Here is a 12,372-nt window from a genome sequence, read left to right on the forward strand (position 1 = left end):
CTTCCCTTACTATTCACCATGAGATGGATAGTACCACTACTCGGGCATGTGTCGCATGGTCAATTACAGAGCAGCAAATCGTCAATAACTTCCCGCCGGGATAGGACCCCTTTCTCATCTAAGTACCACATTAAGTTCACCCGCGTTTTAAATTTCCTTATCAACTTGATTAAACCATGTAATGAGAGCGGGCCCCTCCTTAGACATTTCAGTCGCCGATACTTTCCCAATGCGCCTCTGTAACTGCTGCCGCTCACGTAGAACAGTGTCATTAAAAGCGCACGGTCTCTCTTCTCGACAGCCATACTTTTCACTCACGTTGTGGATACAAACAGTGCACAGCACCAGATTTGCACCTGGTAGCCAGAACTGTAACTACCTTGGTTTCCACAGAAACTCGGTTCTGCATTAACGCATTACAGTATCTACCAAGTTTCGCTGGCCTACGATAGTTAAAGTGAGTAGCTTCACTTCAATTATAATCACGTCGTATCTACGGGAGAACCCCAAGAAACTATTACTACATGAATGAAGTAGTGCGTAACGTCGGAAGCTCCATGAGGTTGTACGCGGATGATGGCATCCAATATACAGAAGTCGTCATCATCGTCAAACACTAAAAACAACGCCTTGTTGATGTAGCCATCCCGCTCCGTCCCTCGCCATCCCTACCATTAGCTTATAGTCGCTGCAGCTCATTTCACTGGTTAATACGTTGGAATACGGACGTCCTGACACTGCCTCTCGACTTTTTGCTCAGGTTGTTTCCCTCTAAGACGTTTTTATGGAGCCGTCACGTCGACTTGCGTGCCCAATCAATTCATTTTTTTCTCTGTACCATGTTACTCAACGCACTTTCCTGTTTAATTTCTTTTAGCATTTTTACATTAGATTTTCTTTCAGGCCAGGAGGGTTTTGTGGCTCTTCTCCTTACACACATCTACCGCGACTTTTTTATGTAGTTGTTATGTCGAATTGGGTGCCAAGTTAACTTAGTTTTACTTTTCTGTATCATGTTATTCAACGCACTTTTCTGTTTAATTTCTTTTAGTACTTGTTCATCGTTTGTTTTCTTATTTCCGCAGTGTTCGCCCTTCTCACCATGCCTGAAAATACTCAAAATAAATGTGTTGATAAATTTCTTTTTCGTTCCTATATTAAGGTCATTTTTTGCTGCTAAATTACACTTATTTCTGAAGGCTTGCAAAGTCATTGTAATCCTTCTTTCAGCATCGATTATACAGTTCTGATGTTATCTGCTATTGTACTGCAGCAAACTTCATTTACGTATTTTAGTATTTTATTTCCTGTCTTAATGTTTCCCTTTACCTGTTCAGTTTATCTATCACTATTATTTTAGGTTTAGGTGTGGCCGGCCGCTGTGGCCGAGCGGCTCTAGGCGCTTTAGTCCGGAGCCGCGCTACTGCTACGGACGCAGGTTCGAATCTTTCCTCGGCCATGGATGTGTGTGATGTCCTTAGGTTAGTTAGCTTTAAGTAGTTCTAAGTCTAGGGCACTGCTGACCTCAGATGTTAAGTCCCATAGTGCTTAGAGCCATTTGAACCATTTAGGTGTGTTTATTTTGTGTTTAATAGAAAAATCTTTACACGTAACCCACGTTCTTTTCAGAATTTCATCAGCAAATCCAATTCAGCGTATTTGTTTACAATTAATTTTGATCCTTTGATGCTCGTTTTCTGCATACTTCCATTATATTATTATCTATAAATAAAATAAATAAACATGGAGAGAGAGGATAGCCTCGGCGGACGCCTCTTCTTATTTCAAAATAAATCCACTCACTGTGAATATCGAACGAATTTCGGACGGCTGTCAGTCGTCACTAATGTCTGTTCACTCAGACATGCAAGTCAGTATCACATGATTAAGCGGGCATAAGACTATAATATCACGGGACTCGAGTACTCATAGTCTCATTACCACTGGTGCGGGAATACAGGGAGTAAACCTGCGAGTATTAAGTGATGAAAACAGGGGACTAGAGCATAGAAATGTAGCCAGTGTAACGTACGGATGTTTGGGTCGGGAAGCGTAATATCAGGGTTCGGATCCCTGTCCGGCACAAATTCTCATATATCAGTAATTCTAAGATCATTGCTAGTGCCTTTATAGCTTCCCTTGGTTCCCGGCCGCAAAACTAAACAATTACACACAAATGCGGGAGACCGGCATACGATCACCGCTCGTTTCAAGGATTGGCAGCAGACGCTCGGTATAAACAAATGTAATGTATTACGAATGAAAAGGACAGCACGTTTCTAAAAACAGCCACATCAGTTAAATATCGGAGCGTATGCGCACACAGCGTGTTTCAACGTGATTGGTCTCTTACACAGCCCGAGTTCCACGATCTTTTAATTTCGTATGGCCTACGATTCACATTATTGGTCCTTTTCTGTTACAATGGTATTAAAACAAAACAAGTTAATAGGGCACACCGAGAAGCACAGAAGGAAGAATTCAGCAACCAAAACATAAATTAGAGTTAATCTCTGCATTACACAATACGCGAAACACTGGTAATTAGCTTTGAAGAACATATTCCACAGGGAATTTTGTGTAATTGTGGTTATTAAAATGTTTCATCCGGCTTTCAGAATTAAGTCAGGAAGTTGAAACAAGTATTTGAGCGCGCAGCTGTGCAGTTACGTCAGTCACGTGGTCATCGGAGAAGAAATTTCACACAAAGAACGGGGACTAACACATTTTGCAAGACAAGTATGCGCCTTTTTTCTCCTTCCATTGAACGTAACATACTTTTACGTCACACTTGCTCTGCGTAACACATCTACCGCTACGATTGTACATTCCTTTAAGGAGCTGACTGTGGGCTGCAACAGTACTTTTAGTCTTCCTTCATTTCCTTCCTCTTCGAACCCTTAGCGTAAGACTTCAAAGAAAAAAAAGAAAAAAGATAACTGAAACCCAATGGAGCAAAAAGAAAGTAAACATAGCACTTCTTCTGCAGAAATAATGCCTGAAAAATAGTACCCGAATATTATATGTTTGTTTATACCGAGAACATCGCCACTTAACTGCACAGAATAAACTACTATACCACATTACTATCTTGTCTGAGTCAGTTAGCTTGATTTCCCTTATCTGTTGTATTAAGTTATCTTTTGTTCTATGGGTATGCGCCTTAAACTAGAAGATTTTCGCAAACTACTCACTTGTGTACAGGGAGTTGACTTCATTAGAAAATACAGGGAGAGTTACAGATGAGCAGCGTCTGGTGCAAAGATTGGCGGCTGACTCTTTAACTTAAATAAATACAACGTAATGCTCGTAAGTAGACGGAAAGATATGATATTATCTTTCATGTTTTCTCGGGGTGATTTGATTATTGGAGTGCTTCCGGATGTTTAGCCGACTTGCTGTTTTCACAGAACTCCTTTAGGCACGTTCTCAAGTCAATGTTTTCCCTGTTCGACGGAAAGTATTATGAACAATCCGATGACGCGGCGATCTGTAGTCCGTTATCGCCTGTTGTAAATCAAAGGCTCCCGAGTTGACTAAGTTCAAACCAACATGTTTGTATTGATACGTGGATGACGCATTTCTGGTGTGGCCGCATGGAACGAAAAGATTTAACAGTTCCTGGAACACTTGAACTCTGTCCGTCCTAATATAAAATTAACTATGGAACTTGAGAAAAAGGACCAGCTACCTTTCCCCGACGTGTTAGTTAAGAGAGGACCGGACGGTACCCTTGGTCACAGCGTGTGTACAAAACCCACGCACATTGACCTCTATCTATACGCCTCGAGCCACCATCAGCGTCACAAAGTTACTTGGTATTAAATAAATACTGGTCCGTAGAGCTCTAACGCTTTCAGAAAAGAAGATTCTGTCATCAGTCTTCTGACTGGTTTGATGCGGCCCGCCACGAATTCCTCCCCTGTGCCAACCTCTCATCTCAGTGTAGCATCTGCAACCTACTTCCTCAATAATTCCCTAAATATATTCCAATTTCTGTCTTTCTCTACAGTTTTCATACTCTACAGCTCCCTCTAGAACCATGGAAGTCACTCCCTGATGTCTTCTTCTTGTCAGTGTTTTCCATATACTCCTTTCCTCTCCGATTCTCCTCATGGCTTCCCCTTATCAGTCCACCTAATTTTGAACATTCGTCTACAGCACCACATCTCAAATGCATCGATTGGCTTTTGTCCGGTTTTCTCACATCCAGGTTTCACTACAAGCAAATGCAGATGTATATGTATCTACATCTACACCCATACTCTGCAAGCCACCTGACGGTGTGTGGCGGAGGGTACTTTGAGTACGGTACCTCTATCAGTTCTCCCTTCTATTCCAATCTCGTATTGTTCGTGGAAAGAAAGATTTTCGGTATGCCTCTGTGTGGGCTCTAATCCCTCTGGTTTTATCCTCATGGTCTCTTCGCGAGATATACTGCTTGACTCCTCGGTGAAGGTATGTTCTCGAAACTTCAACAAAAGCCCGTACCGAGCTACTGAGCGTCTCTCCTGCAGTCTTCCACTGGAGTTTATCTATCCTCTCCGTAACGCTTTCGCGATTACTAAATGATCCTGTTGGATCTTCTCTATCTCTTCTATCAACCCTATCTGGTACGGATCCCAACCTGGTGAGCAATATTCAAGCAGTGGGCGAACAAGTGTACTGTAACCTACTTCCTTTGTTTTCGGATTTCATTTCCTTAGGATTCTTCCAATGAATCTCAGTCTGGCATCTGCTTTACCGGCGATCAACTTTATATGATCATTCCATTTTAAATCATTCCTAATGCCTACTCCCAGATAATTTATGGAATTAACTGCTTCCAGTTGCTCACCTGCTATATTGTAGCTACATGATACCATGCTGTGCTCTAAACGTACATTCTCAGAAATTTCTACCTCAAGTTAAGGGCTATATTTGATACTAGTAGACTTCTCTTGGTCAGTGCTAGTCCACTATTGATATCACCCTTGCTTCGTCCGTGACACGTTATTTTGCTGCCTAGTTAGCAGAATTCCTTAACTTCATCTACTTCGTGAGCACGAATCTTGATGTTAAGTTTCTAGCTGTTCTCATTTTTACTACTTCTCATTACTTTCATCTTTCTCCGATTTACTCTCAATCCATATTCTGTACTAATTAGTTTATTCCATTCAACAGAATCTGTAATTCTTCTTCTCTTTTTACTTAGCACAGCAATGCCATCAGTGAATCTTATCATTGATATCTCTTTACCTTGAATTTTAATCCGACTCTAGAACCTTTCTTTTATTTCCATCTTTGCGTCTTCGATGTACAGATTGAACAGTAAGGGCAAAAGATTCATCCCGCTCTTAAGCCCTTTTTAAATCCGAGCATTTCTTTCTTGGTCTTCCACTACTTTTATTCCCTCTTGACTCTTGCAAATGTCGTATATTGCCCGTCTCTCTCCATACCTTACGCTATTTCTCTCAGAATTTCGAACATCCTGCACCGTTTTACACTGTCGAACGCATTTTCCACGTTGACAAATCCTACGGGAAATATTGATTTTTCTTCAGTCTTGTTTCCATTATCAATTGCGTCACAATTGCCTCTCTTCTGCCTTTGCCTTTCCTAAAGTCAAACTGATGGTCACCTAACTGATCTTCAGTTTCTTTTTCTGTTCTTCCGTATATTATACTAGTCAGCACCTTCGATGCAAGATCCGTTAAGCTGATTGTGCGATAATTCTCGCGCTTGTCAGTTGTTGCAGTCTTAGGAATTATGTGGATGATATTTTTTCGGACATCAGATGGTATATTGCCAGACTCATATATTCTACACACCAACGTGAATAGTCGTTTTGTGCCACTTCCCCCAGTGATTTTAAAAATTCTGGTGGAATGTTATCTATCCCTTCTGCCTTATTTGATATTAAGTCTTCTAAAGCTCTTTTAGTCTGATTGTAATACTGGATCACCTATATCATCCCTATCGACTCCTGTTTGTTCTTCTTTGACGTCAGAGAGAAGAGCGCAGCCGAAAAATTACACCACCTACGAATAGTGTTCCGAAGGAATGGGACTCACATCATCAAGCTGCACGGGCGATGCAGTGAGAATCAAAAACGCCTAAGAAAGAGGTTGAGACTGAGACCAAGCAAAAGGAGCTTAACTGCTTTATGCTGATCCAGTATACGCAAGGATCAGTATACTCGTACGGGAATGTGGCATCCCGTGTATTTCGCTCACGACCACAAAAATAAAAAGTTGTCTCCGAAATGAAACTTCCTGACAGATTAAAACTGTGTGCCGGACCGAGACTCGAACTCGGGACCTTTGCCTTTCGCGGGCTAGTGCTCTACCAACTGAGCTACCCAAGCACGACTCACGCCCCGTCCTCACAGCTTTACTTCCGCCAGTACCTCGCCTCCTACCTTCCAAACTTTACAGAAGCTCTCCTGCGACACAGCTTTACTTCCGCCAGTACCTCGCCTCCTACCTTACAAACTTTACAGAAGCTCTCCTGCGAACCTTACAGAACTAGCACTCCTGAAAGAAAGGATATTGCGGAGACATGGCTTAGCCACAGCCTGGGGATGTTTCCAGAATGAGATTTTCACTCTGCAGCAGAGTGTGCGCTGATATGAAACTTCCTGGCAAATTAAAACTGTGTGCCGGACAGAGACTCGAACTCGGGACCTTTGCCTTTCGCGGGCTAGTGCTCTACCAACTGAGTAAGTGGGTAAGTGATTAATATTACAAGACCACAGGTTATGAAGAGTGCTTCACGCGCTCTGTGTAAACATGCGCACGCCGCGCTGAGGCGCTGTCTTGGCTTGGCAACCGTTGTGAATGGAGCTCCCGTTGGATGTTACCGTCAAGTGCGAATTGCGCGCAGTTATTCGGTTTTTGAACGCAAAGGGCACGGCGCTGATTGAAATCCATCGCCAATTGCCGGAAGTGTGTGGTGAGTCGTGCATGGATGTCAAAAATGTTCGTAAGTGGTGTAGAGAGTTTGCAGCTGGTCGGACCGAAATTCGCGACGAACAAAGCAGCGGGAGACCATCAATTTCTGAGGAGACAGTGTTGAAGGTTGAGCAAAGCATGCGTGAAGATCGGCGGATCACCCTGGATGATCTCTGCAAGTTGGTTCCTGAGGTTTCCCGAAGCACCGCTCACAGAATTCTAACGGAAACATTGAACTACCGGAAGGTGTGCGCAAGATGGATGCCACGCATGCTGACACGACCACATACGGCAACGAGTTGATGCTTCCCGCGCATTTCTTCACCGCCTTGCAGCCGAACGGGACAACTTTCTGGACTCAATTGTCACGGGTGACGAAACCTGGGCATACCACTTTACACCTGAGACCAAGCAACAGTCACGCCAGTGGCGGCATCCTTCTTCGCCAAAGCCGCGGAAATTCAAACAAACACAGTCTGCCGGTAATGTCATGATATCTGTTTTTTGGGATCGGAAAGTTGGTATTGTTGGTCGACTTTATGCCCACTGGGACCGCAATTAAAGCTGACAGGTATCGTGAGACTCTGAAAAAGCTCAAACGGGCAATTCAGAACCGGAAAAGAGGAATGTTGAGCAAGGGCGTACACATTATCCATGACAACGCTCGCCCACACATCTCTCCGCAAACCGTTGCTCTCCTGCAACAGTTTCAGTGGAACATAATCACCCACCCACCCTATAGTCCTAACTTTGCGCCCACTGACTATCACCTGTTCCCTAAGTTAAAAGAACATTTGGCCGGAAAGTCATTCAGCTCCGACGACGAGGTGAAAGGAGAGGTTCATAACTTTCTTAACAGCATGGCGGCGAGCTGGTATGACATGGGCATACAAGAACTGCCACAGCGTCTACAAAAATGCATCGACAGGAATGGTAATTATGTCGAAAAATAGCTAAATGTTCAAGCTGTAAACTGATGTAAACCATTGTAGAAATAAACAGGTCGATGTACTTATAAGAAATAGGAGACCTTACTTTTGGGATTACCCTAGTACATTAATAACCGGAGTAACCGCCAGAATGTTGAACGCAAGCATGCCGACTTGCATGCAATATGTTGTACAGGTGCTGGGTTGCAGTTTGTGGGATGGGGTTCCACGCCTATTGGGCAGGAATGCTGTCCATGAATGGCAACACAAGAGATCGAATCACCAGACTGACGTACAAATTTGCAGTCAGCGTGCGTGGCGTGGGATAATCACGAGAGAGCTCCTACTGCCATAAGAAATCACACACCAGACCATAACTCCTGGTGTAGGTCCAGTGTGACTAGCATGCAGACAGGTCGGTCGCAGGCTGTCAAATGGCCTCCTCCTAACCAATATAAGACCACCACTGGCACCGCAGCAGAACCACATTTCATCAGAAACAACAACAGACCTCCACCTGCCCCCCCCCCCCCCCCCCAAGAGCTCTCGTGCGACACCACTGAAGTCGCAAATATCGGTGGTCTGGGGTCAGTCGAATGCACGCTACAGAGGGTCTGTCTCGCAGCTGTCCTTGAAGTAATCGATTCGTAACAGTTCGTTGTGAAACTGTGGTGCCAACTGCCGCTCAAATTCCTGCTGCATGTGCACTACGATGACCCACAGCCATACGCCGAACGCCCAACGACGAACCTGGGTGCACGAATGAAAAAACGTCATTTTTTCTGATGAATCCAGGTTCTGTTTACAGAATCATGATGGTCGCATCCGTGTTTGGCGACATCACGGTGAACGCATATTGGAAGCGTGTATTTGTCATCGCCATACTGGCGTATTACCCGGCGTGAAGGCATGGGGTGCCATTGGTTACACGTCTCGGTCACCTCTTGTTCGCATTGACGGTATTTTGATCAGTGGACGTTACATTTCAGATGTGTTACGACCCGTGGCTCTACCCTTCATTCGATCCCTGTGAAACCCTACATTTCAGCAGGATGATGCACGACCGCATGTTGCAGGTCCTGTATGGGCCTTTCTGGATACAGAAAATGTTCGACTGCTGTCCTGGCCAGCACATTCTCCAGACCTCTCACCAATTGAAAACGTCTGGTCAATGGTCGCCGAGCAACTGGCTCGCCGCAATACCCCAGTCACTACTCTTGATGAAATGTGGTATCGTGTCGAAGCTGCATGGGCAGCTGTACCTGTACACGCCATCCAAGCTCTGTTTGACTCAATGGCCAGGCGTATCAAGGCTGTTATTACGGTCAGAGGTGGTTGTTCTGGGTACTGATTTCTCAGGATCTATGCACCCAAAATGCGTGAAAATGTAATCACATGTCAGTTCTAGTATAATATGTTTTTCCAATGAATACCCGTTTATCATCTGCATATCTTCTTGGTGTAGCAATTTTAATGGCCAGTAGTGTAACTAACTATCACAAGCGTTACAGCGTTTATTTAAAGCAAAGATAATTTGCATTCTCATAGTCGCACTACGATCGCCACTGCTATGTGACTGGCGTGAAATTTGAATAGACATCATCTTTCAGATGTAGAAACACGCCTACCAACTTTCGTTTATGTTACACAACTCCTAATCGGTGTTGCGGTTGTTTTTCCGTCAGTGTATACATACTTTGCTGCCTGCGCCTTAAGTGCTCCATTCATTTCGCCACGTATTACAACAGTGGCAGAATAAATGGGACGGTCGTGCTGTGCTAGTGTCAATTCTAATTAATCAGAGGAACGGAAGACCTTAAATGATGACACCTTTCAACAGATAAAGGCGAAACGAGTATGTCACGATAAAATCGATTTTATCTAGCTGCGCTTACATGGACCTAACCTGAAAATGATCAACATTACATTTTCACGCACGTTTGCTGGCCCTGAGGGAGTGCCACGCAAATCTGCGCTCGAGGCAAAAGTTTTTTAACTGTAAAGTCGCCAGATAAACAACGGCATCAACGAGGCGCTAAAAATGGGCGGACACACACACACACACATTCGCACTGTCTCTCCACGTACAAATGAAATAACCTGGCGAGTCACAATGCTGGCTCATTCCACCCTCGCTGTTTCGACCGCTATCCCTACACACACACACACACACACACACACACACACACACACATAGCCCCTCTGCGCTCATGGCCCGGGTGTAGCGGCGCGGCACCAGCAATTCTACCCACGGCCGCCTGATGGGAAAAAAAAAACAGCGCGCGCTTTGCTTTTATTTCGTGTTCGCTAACTGAGTGTTGTTCCATCGCAGCGACGATTTCGCCCCCTCGGAGGTGCGCCACCTCGCGTTAAAAAACCGGTGCACAGCACTTGTGATAAATGCAGCTTTCGTACGCGCCAATGATTCCCAACAGCTTACTCTTTTTTTTAAAAAAAAATCTCCATTTAGGCTCTGCTATGCACATTTAAAACTGAAAAATACTCTGCTGTAAAGAATGCATCATGCGCTTAACTTCTCAAGTGTACGTCCCTTACGGCGTCGAGCAGTAATATAAGCGCAGAGCACTGTGCCAAATGAATAATACTATTCACTCCATCTGACCCTTTGCACGACCCTTGTGATGCAATCAAGTCACCCCTAATTTACACTTATCGTAAGTTTCACCGTGTAAAAAATTTTTAAAGTACCAAAAACAAGACAATCGTTTTTAAAATTGGGAAACCTAACCCACCACTATTAGAGTAGTTGCTTCAGAATTCCTTGACCCGAACAGCAAAAGAAAAGAAAAAAAATAGTGCAGAGTTACAGTTGGGAAAGTTGCTTCATAGACTATGTTTCCATAACTGAAAGGCTCAGAAAATACATCGAATTCATTGTACAGAAAACGAAAGCCACACTGAAGAAAAAAAACTAGCTAATCTTAAGAAGAAACAGCAGTTACCTCCCCCCCCTCCTCCCAAATTGAACCAAATGAGCCGAAAGGAACACATTCTACATATTTCCTCAACAACGCCGACATAACATTCACTGCAAAAGAAGAGGCAGTACTCAGCAAACATTAAAAGATAACGTTCAAGCTCCACTGGACCGAAAGAACAGAGGTAAGCTCATCAATGTGCCACACAGATTTCAACCATAACCTTTAAGAAGCGAAATGACAGATATCAGCCTGCCATAAAATCAACGAAATTATTGAGAAGGTGACTGTAAAACCATTCCCAGCAAACAAGAAAAGAGATGAAGCCCTCGCACGTACCATTAAGACTAAATTAAATACGAATAGTGCAATAATTGTAATAGCTGACAAGGGCAATATAACTATTGTAATGAACACAGCAGAACACATAGAAAAAACTTTAGATGTCTTTCGAGTCAACAGCATAACACAAGTATCTAAATATCCAACAGCAAAAACATATAAATAAGAGATCAAACACATCTCAAACAACGTAAACTTCCTACTTATGATCCAAGAAGCTCCCTCTAAGCTGCCCACATGCATCTTGTCATAGACTCAACAGAAGGTGCCCAAAAATGAGACCCCCATCAGGCCTATACAGAACTGTAGGGACAGCCCAACATTCTGACTCAATACAAAGCTCTTCAACATTCTCAACAGACTCCGTAATAATAGAACACTTAAAAACACGGCAGATTTTACACAACATGCCAGAAACATGAAAGTTCCTGATGCAGCCACACTTGTCTCATTTGACATACAAAATCTTTATTCTTCAGTATCAATAGATCAGACACTATAAAAAACTGATGTCAACCTGCAAAAGCACAAAAAAATCCCTTCCACTCACATTACTGAGCTAATGGACCTGCTGGAATTCGCACTCTCACACAACTATTTCAAATTCCACAATAACAGGTAACTGGTATCAGTGAACTTTTTGTTTCATTCGATATCAGTAACAGTCACGGTAAAGCCTAACCGAAAATGTTCGCATTTAAAACTTCGGTATGTTCCCTATCATGCTGTTATCACATTTCCATACACCTCCATGTTTTTTGACATGTTTTTGAGCGTGTCCAGTGTTATAGTGTGCAATGCATCCCCAACAGCATAGCGCAGTTCTTCGTTTACAGCATAACAAGGTACAGATGAATGTGCCCTAAAGACTCACCATAACGAGTCATTAGGTGCGGTGAGGTCAGGAGTTCCTGGTGGCCATTTAAAGGGGGCTGATGTTGCTGATGAACCACGACCTACCCCCGACGGAGGAGGCGCTCTGTCTTGCCGCAACCATATGCCCCTTTCCTCAAGCTAAGGTATTAGCCATGTTTGTAAAGTGTGTAAATAATTTGTACCATTCACAGTCCCATCGAAAAAGTACGGTTAGAGCAGATGTCGTGATCTTATCGCTGTTCATATCATGACGTGAGGCGGTTCCTTTCGCGCTCGACTACGTAATAAGGGTTCTTTTTCGTCCAAATGACAGTATTTCTAGCACGTGAGCTGCGATAAGTGGCATGTTCACCT

At 43.7% G+C, this 12,372-nt stretch overlaps 1 protein-coding gene across 1 annotated transcript in view; it reads right to left on the bottom strand.

Moving 5' to 3' along the window:
• The window catches only part of LOC126161601 (division abnormally delayed protein-like), a 609,969-nt gene that overhangs the window by 378,816 nt on the left and 218,781 nt on the right, over positions 1-12,372 (bottom strand). The window lies entirely within an intron of this gene.

This window comes from Schistocerca cancellata, chromosome 2 (assembly GCF_023864275.1).
Source record: "Schistocerca cancellata isolate TAMUIC-IGC-003103 chromosome 2, iqSchCanc2.1, whole genome shotgun sequence".
Taxonomy (NCBI): domain Eukaryota; kingdom Metazoa; phylum Arthropoda; class Insecta; order Orthoptera; family Acrididae; genus Schistocerca; species Schistocerca cancellata.